The sequence below is a fragment of the Juglans regia genome, chromosome 6, assembly GCF_001411555.2.
Source record: "Juglans regia cultivar Chandler chromosome 6, Walnut 2.0, whole genome shotgun sequence".
In the NCBI taxonomy this organism is placed as follows: domain Eukaryota; kingdom Viridiplantae; phylum Streptophyta; class Magnoliopsida; order Fagales; family Juglandaceae; genus Juglans; species Juglans regia.
In genome coordinates this window covers 20,750,079-20,758,177 of record NC_049906.1, presented here as the reverse complement: position 1 = coordinate 20,758,177, position 8,099 = coordinate 20,750,079, and the positions used below count along the sequence as shown (strand labels likewise).

General features: G+C 39.1%; 1 long non-coding RNA gene across 1 annotated transcript; it reads right to left on the bottom strand.

Moving 5' to 3' along the window:
* Positions 1-195: 195 nt before the first annotated feature.
* On the bottom strand, positions 196-2,605 carry LOC118348798. Its single transcript, XR_004801806.1, has 5 exons — positions 2,471-2,605; positions 695-845; positions 536-611; positions 346-397; positions 196-264 (listed from the first exon to the last, which is right to left on the bottom strand). It is a non-coding gene; the product is annotated as an uncharacterized LOC118348798 (long non-coding RNA).
* Positions 2,606-8,099: the final 5,494 nt, after the last annotated feature.

Below are 8,099 nucleotides of genomic sequence, written 5' to 3'. Positions count from 1 at the left end.
GGCATTACATCAAACATCTAAAAACAGAAGCCCATAGGAAGAGATTGAAATAAATAACTCTCAGTCCATAATAAAAAAAGAAAAAGACACTACATAACATCTAAATAACAGAACCTATGAATTAAGAATCTAAATACTTCTTCCCTCTAGAAAGAACAAAAATAAAATAGAAAATGAAGGAATTAAGCGTTACCAGTAGCTTTATGCCGCGGCCTCTGGACAATGTTGCGGAAAATAACACGAGGGTCCATCTCTCCAGCCCATCTGAAAAAATTCACAAGCTTATATTAACTTATAAAGATCAAAGACATGGTACCAAAACGAATACAATGTATACACACATACAAATACATGGTCCAGCACAGTGGTGTTGGAGAAGTTTCCAGCCCTGCAGCAACTAATTTGAATTCAAATCAAACATTACTGCATAAGGCAGTTATTAGTTGGCAATCATTCTTACTACAAATATTAATACAAAGAACTAAGAAACTCATGATGTGGTTAAATTAAAAATGGCATGGTTCCGATAACTTACTGCATAAGGAGAGTTTTCAATGCATAGGGTGGGAGTCCATATGCTTAAGTTGCTGAAGTTGAAGGAAGAGGGTTACCTTAAGCAGAAAAAAATATAAAGGTTAAGTTAAATGGATAAATTAATAATAAAAAATCAAACTTAACAAATAAAAGTGTTTACCTTCGATGTCAACGGGTTCTACATGCTCCTTGACCTCCCAAGAACTAAGTGGTGCACAAGTCAACCAATTTTGCGTGCAAATTAGTGCTTGGACAGTCTTCGAACTCCAGTGTGTGATGGTGATTTATCCTTCCCAAGATTTTTATTCTCTCTAATGGGAGAGTTCAGACAAGAATATCTTAGATGGTGTGACATTGATGAAGTACCATTTTTATAATGGCATCCATAAATCTTAAAGCAATAATTGCATTGAGCTTTGGGTGCAATGGGATCAATAGGTTCAACCCTTGTAAAATGATCTCATACAAGAGATTGGTTCGTAGCCTTCTTGGCTCTTTTTGACTTTGGGGGGAGAGATGGTGTGGGGTTTTGGGTATTCATAGAGGAAGGCACTAAAGGACTAGTGTTTTCCTCCATGTCCATAGGCGCTAATCCACCAACACTACCACTAAAACTACCTTCCATCTGTTTGAAACATAAGAAAAAAAAAAGAAGAAATATAATAAAAATCAAACTAACAATTAACGTAAAATTTATCAAGGGCATAGTTAGTACAAAATTCAGAATAAATGACAACATTTTCCTACGCTAGTTTTGTTACATGAATGTATAACACTTTTTTACAATTTATATTTTCAGAGCTTGCTAGCTAGGATCGGATCAGATCATGAGAACAATTAATTCTGCTAAAATCCCCTATAATTATAAGCTGCTAGCTAGGATCAGATCATGAGATTGGCATTTAAAAAAACTAATATTATAGTATTCATGCACTAAGTCAATTATCTACAAAGACAAATTAGCTATATATATATATATATATATAGCTACCAATATATAGGCATTAGTTATCAGCCAACGACCATCGGCATTACTAGTCGTAGTACTCTTACTAATGGAGAAAATAGTAATTAGTAAAAACATTGGGCCATACATATAATATATATATACAATTAAGGATGATATTATTCACTATTGTCTCCTTAAACATCAAATTAATTACCTATGTAATCACAATTCAAACATATAAACCTGCCAATTGTATTGGGCCGTCTGGAATTCAATATTATTCAATATATACATGTATATATATTATTATATACACACACATACAAACATATAAACCTACCAATTGTATTCATCACCACGTATATAATTAACATAGACTTCATAAAGTCTCCAATGGTATTGTTATCAGGATGCAATTTTTACACTCAACCATACAATCAAATTCAGCACTCAACCCATACAAAAACCCAGTACTGGTACTCAATACAAAACTCAGGGTACTATAACAACACTCACGAAACACAAGGTGCTCATGATAATAACACTCACGAAACACAAGGTGCTCATGATTAACACCAATGTACCCAATATCAAAAGGGTAGGTTTAGCACCAATGAAATTAATAAGCTTCAAAGAAAAAAATAATGAACTTTGAGAAGTGTTTTCCAATTCAAACCAGCTATCCCAAAATAATGAACACGGGAATCTGTTGGTGAATTAAATTGAATTTTATTTGTGATGAAAGTTTTGAAAATTCTTTACTGCTACAAAGTATTTTACTTGGGTTTTGCTTTTTATAATAATTGGATACCATAATCATATGCTCACAGCACGTCCAAAACACGTTGACCCACGATGTCTGACAAAACTAAATCCCATGTGAAAAACAGAGCAAAGGAAAAATAATATAAACTAAACAAACCGAGTATTACATAAAACAATGATTAAAACTTACATGTGAAAAACAGAGCAAATGAAAAAAAATACCTTAAGCACTTCGAGAGAGACTGAGAGAGAAGGTAGATTCGAGACCGAGAGACAGCAAACCCTAACTATTCGAGAGAGACTAAGAGAGAAGGCGGATTCGAGACCGAGAGAGACGACGGATTGAAGACGAGGCAGATTCGAGACTGAGTGACGACGGATTCGAGAAGACGAGCAAACCCTAAGTATTCGAGAGTCGAGACAGCAAAGCGAGACTGAAGACGAGAGAAAGGGGCGGGTTTTTTTCGTTTTAAATGACCCGGTTACGGATAACCGGGTCACATGACCAGATCCGTAACCGGATCCGAAGTTTTTTAACCTCCCGGGTGTAATCTGGGCGGATAACCGCCCGGATGCACCCGGATTTCCGGGTTTCGGACCGGATCCGGAAAAAATCCGGTCCGGTTCAACACCCTTACCACACACACCCCCACCACTGTACACAACCAAGCCAGCCACGAACTACCCGTCTCCACCTCTTGTCGCCATCACAAAACCCAACCAAACCCTAGCTGCAAGCCACCCAAACAACCTTGTTTTAAGGTCACGACAGTGACCATTGCACCTAAATCGGCCTCTCCTCACACATGCATAGCCACCACTGGGGGATCAAGCCAAGCAGCAAGCAACGCTACTTCTTAGCCCCGACGCATGGTATAACTCTCCCTTTCTCTCGATAGTTATTTATTGTTAAGCTTGATTGTGTTGTGGATTGTACTGTTATTGTGGAGTGCGCTGCGTTGTGAACTGTGAATGGAGTAGTTGTGGTGGTTGTGTAGTTGAAGTGTTGGGCATTACTGATGGGAATCAAGATGGGCCTAGTCTTAAAGATCATGAAGACAATGCAAGGATTGATGCAATCCACTTGGGACGAGTTTAGCAAGAGCCCAACATTCAAGATGGAGCTTGAAAGATGAAGATCCAATTTTGATTCATTTGATTAGCTATGGAAGAGGGCAACGACAAGACTTAAAGGCTTTGGGCTCTTTGATTGGGTGGACATAGAGGAGTTAGGCATGGAAGAGGCCTTAGGGCAAACTCAGGGGGACGAGATAGAGTAGATAAGAACCTTGGGAGCATCAAAATAAAAATACCATCATTCCAAGGTAGAATTGACCCTGAAGTTTATTTAGAGTGTGAGAAAAAAATAGAGTTGATGTTTGATTGTCATAATTACTCTGAGGAGAAGAAGGTGAAGTTGGCTGTAATTGAGTTCACTAATTATGCAATTGTTTGGTGGGATCAATTAGTGACCAATAGTAGGAGGAATCTTGAGAGGCCTGTAGAAATATGGAGAGTTGAAAGCTATCATGAGGCGGAGATTTGTACCTACCCACTACTATAGAGACCTCTATCAAAAATTACAAAATCTTACACAAGGGTCTAGGAGTGTAGAGGATTACCATAAGGAGATGGAAGTGGCTATGATTTGGGCTAATGTAGTGGAGGATCGGGAGGCCACGATGACAAGATTTTTGAGGGGGTTGAATAGGGAGATAGCCAATGTAGTTGAGTGGCAACATTATGAGGAGGTAGAGGACATGGTGCACATGGCTATGAAGGTGGAGAGGCGACTAAAAAGAAAGGGTACATCAAGGTATATTTCGGTTTCTAGTACTTCTTGGAAACCAAATTGGGACAAAAATGATCAAGCTGTAACGAAGGGGAAGACCAAACCACCTAAGGGAAATGATGTGGGTCAGGCTGAAATCTCATGAAAAAGAGAGAATGAGTTGAAAAACAATTGTGAGACCGAGAGTTCAAAAAAAGAGGAGACTGAAAGAAAAACAGACAGTGAAAAGAACAAAGATAGTGAGAGGAAAAACAAGAATGAAGCCGAAACATCAAAAGAACGAGAGAGAGAAAAAGAAAATAGAGAGGTGGTTGAGAGTCAAGAAAAAAGAGTGGAACCACAAGAGGAAAAAGAAAGAGAGATTGTAGAGAGAAATAGAAAGACAAAAGTGAGTTTTTATGCTAAGACAAGCTTTTATGCTAACGAATTTAACGACTCTTTGCCAAGTGTTGTTGTTTCTTTATTGCAGGGATATGAGCTCGTGATTCCTAGCGGTGTATTTAGTGGATTGCCACCGATTAGGGATATAGAACACTATGTTGATTTTGTGTCAGGTGCGACAATTTCTAACCGACATTTATTTGAAGAACATGAGTCATTGACACACTTGAAGGAACAAGGTAAGTTGTTGACTAGAATGCATGCTAAGTGGGAGGACTGTATTGAGACTTTTCCTCATGTATTCAAATACACACAAGGTATGGAAAATTTTGTGGTTGACGCTTTAGGAAGAAGGTATGTCCTTGTCTTCATTTTAGATACAAAATTGTTGAGACTTGAATATGATAAGGAATTGCATGCTAATGATGATGACTTTGCTAGTGTGTATGGAACATGTGAGAAAGCATCATTTGGTAAGTTCTATAAACTAGATTGATACTTGTTTGGAAAGAATAGATTTTGTGTGCCTACTAGTTTTATACGTAAGTTGCTTGTGTGTGATGGAAATGGTGGTTTGTTGGGTAACCTTGGTGTAAGGAAGACTTTTGTTGTGTTGCATGAACGTTTTTGGGAATATCATTTGCCTTTCATTGAAGTGTTATATGAATGTTCGTGGAAGTATCATTTGTCATTCATTAACAAGTTGCATGAACGTTTGTGGAAGTATTGCTTGCCATTCATTGAGTTTTCATATAATTGGAGAGGTAATTTTGGTGTAAGAAAAGCTTTAGGTGTGTTTCAGGAACGTTTGTGGGAGTATCATTTGCCACACATTGACTTGTTGTATGAACGTTTGCCGGAGTATCATTTCCATTTCATTGAGTTCGCATGTAATTGGAGTTGTTATTTTGGTATAAAGACAATTTTAAACATGTTGCATGAACGTTTGTGGGAGTATCATTTGTCATACATTGACTTGTTGCATGAACGTTTGCGGGACTATCATTCTGGTGTCAAGAAAACTTTATACATTTTGCATAAATATTTATGTTGGTCTAAGATGATGAGAGATGTCAATCGTATTTGTGGCAGGCGCATTACATGCAGAAAGGCCAAATTTAAGCTTTTGCCACATGGGTTGCATACACCCTTACCTGTTCCTAGTGAGTCATGTGTAGACATATATATGGACTTTGTTTTGGGGCTGCCTAGGAAAGAAAGGAGTAGAGATTCTATTTTTGTGGTTATGGATGGATTTTATAGAGTTTGCATATAATAGGACTATGCATACTACCACTTTATATTCTCCTTTTGAAATTATTTATAGACTTAATCCATTTACTCATTTAGATTTAACACCTTTACCTGTTGATGACAGGAGTAGCTTGGATGGTCCTTTCCAAATTCTTGAACAAATTAATGAAAATGGATATCTAATGGATCTTCCAGGTAAGTATCATGTTTCTACTATTTTCAATGTTACTAACCAATTTCCCTTTGATCCAGGTGGAGATTCGAGGTCGAATCCTTTTGAGGAGAGGGAGAATGATGGGAACCAAGATGGGCCTAGTCTTAAAGATCATGGAGACAATGCAAGGATTGATGCAATCCACTTGGGACGAGTTTAGCAAGAGCCCAACATTCAAGATGGAGCTTAAAGGATGAAGATCTAATTTTGATTCATTTGATCAGTTATGGAAGAGGGCAACGACAATACTTAAATGCTTTGGGCTCTTGAAGGGTTTCAACTTATTTAATTCATTTAAAGAACTTATTTTATTAGTTTAAAATAATTGAGTTTATTATGGGAAGCACTTAAAGGGACCTATGCAAGGGCATGTTGGGAAAATTATTATTTTATTGAACTAGGGTTAGGGTTATTATAGCCGAGTTACTGTAGCTCCGCACTGTAGCCGAGGCACTGTTCATCCAAGGTCACTTTTGGAAGATGGGGGTTTATTTTGGCTAGGGTTTCATTAGGTTTTCCTTTAAATACTCTATGTAGCCTCATTTTAATTAGTTTATAAAATTTGATGAATTTATTCATTGTGAGTTGAGTTTTACTCCTTTTGTTCTTAATTGAATTTTTGAACTTATCAAAGGTAAATCACAATCTTTGTGGCATTCCTCCTTTGTAATCTGGGTTCTTGGGACGGATTCTTCAACGGGTCTAGATTTTAATATAATCTAGGTTCTTGAAACGAGTTCTTATCGGGTATAGGTTCTCCATCCATTGACTTGATTTTGGCTTTCTTCGGAAGTTTTCAAATTGACTGTAGGTTCAAGGGATTCCTTTCCCGCTGGTTCATATCAATTACTGCGTGGTTTGTATTATGGCCGTGAATAGTGTGAAGTGAGGAGACTGTGTAATAGGTGACTATTACACTACTCCTTCCTTCTTACGTACGTTTCTTCTTTCTGACGTATGTTCCGTCTTTATGACGTAAGCAAATCCAGAAGGCAGAGATTATGTGATCATCTGCCCTTCTGTCTAGCGACTGCGAGACTCGTCATGCGTGTCAAACCATGATGGCTTGTTTCGAAAGATATCTTGTGACTTCTAAGGCACGCCCAGTGTTTTAAATATGCTGGAAATATTTTTAAGCAGTATTTCCATTGTTATTGAATTAAGATTGATCTTAAATATGACAATCATAATATTATTGAAGAGCTCCAAAAATATTATAATTGTCGGAAATCATTTTAATATTATTATTAAAATGATTTCAATTATTAATATTATTATTAATATGTTAAAGTGAGACTTCATCATTTTATTAATGATGAATAATATTATTTTATAAACTAAAATTAGTTTAAAATAATATTCTACCTTAATTCCTCTAAGCGCTTTTAATTATGTTAATAGTTAATGCATTTTGAATCAATGTTTTAATCCCTCGCCGTTAGATCATTACGTGGATCCCCAGACGAGGGGACTGGGTTAAATACCCAGACCCCCTCACTTTTTCCCGTAGCCCTCTCTCTCCTCCCTCTCCCACAACAATACGTTGTACACTACGTTTCCCACGCCGAAGCCTCCATCGCACAGCCCGGCGCCGTCGTGCGTCGCCAACCCTCATCGCCGGCACCACCAGCTCCACCTCACGTTGGCGAGCCTCCCTAACCCAGCCCCTCTCTCTCACGCTCTCCTTTTCTCCATTTTGGAAGTACACAGCCCGAATGGGCTTGGTGCACGTAGCGCCGCCGTGCGCCGCCCAATGACGCCACCACCTCCACAGCGGCTTCCCCTTCCGCAGGCCATCATCCCCTAGCAAGCTCAGCCTCCCTCTCCCCTCCATCGTGCACACACACCATACCCATGAAAATCGGTTCACACGGCTTCAAGGCCACCGAAGCTCCTAGTGCCACCGTGCGCACCCACCTTGGCCACCGGACACCACCACGAGCTACTCCTGGTCTCACCCTTCCTCCTCCCTCGAACCCATGGCCAGAAGCCCCTCCTCCATCTCACGGTTTCTCCCTCTCTCACGCACGGGTTTTACACCCTCCACCACCGTGCACCGCCACCCACGACTAGTAACCACCACCTCCACTATACACGTGATGGACAACCACTGGGCGTGGCTAACCGCCACTATACACGGTTAGATCCGCCGTGTTATGCTCATTGCCATCATCACAAGACCACCACGAGCCCTTCTAAGACCACACCTA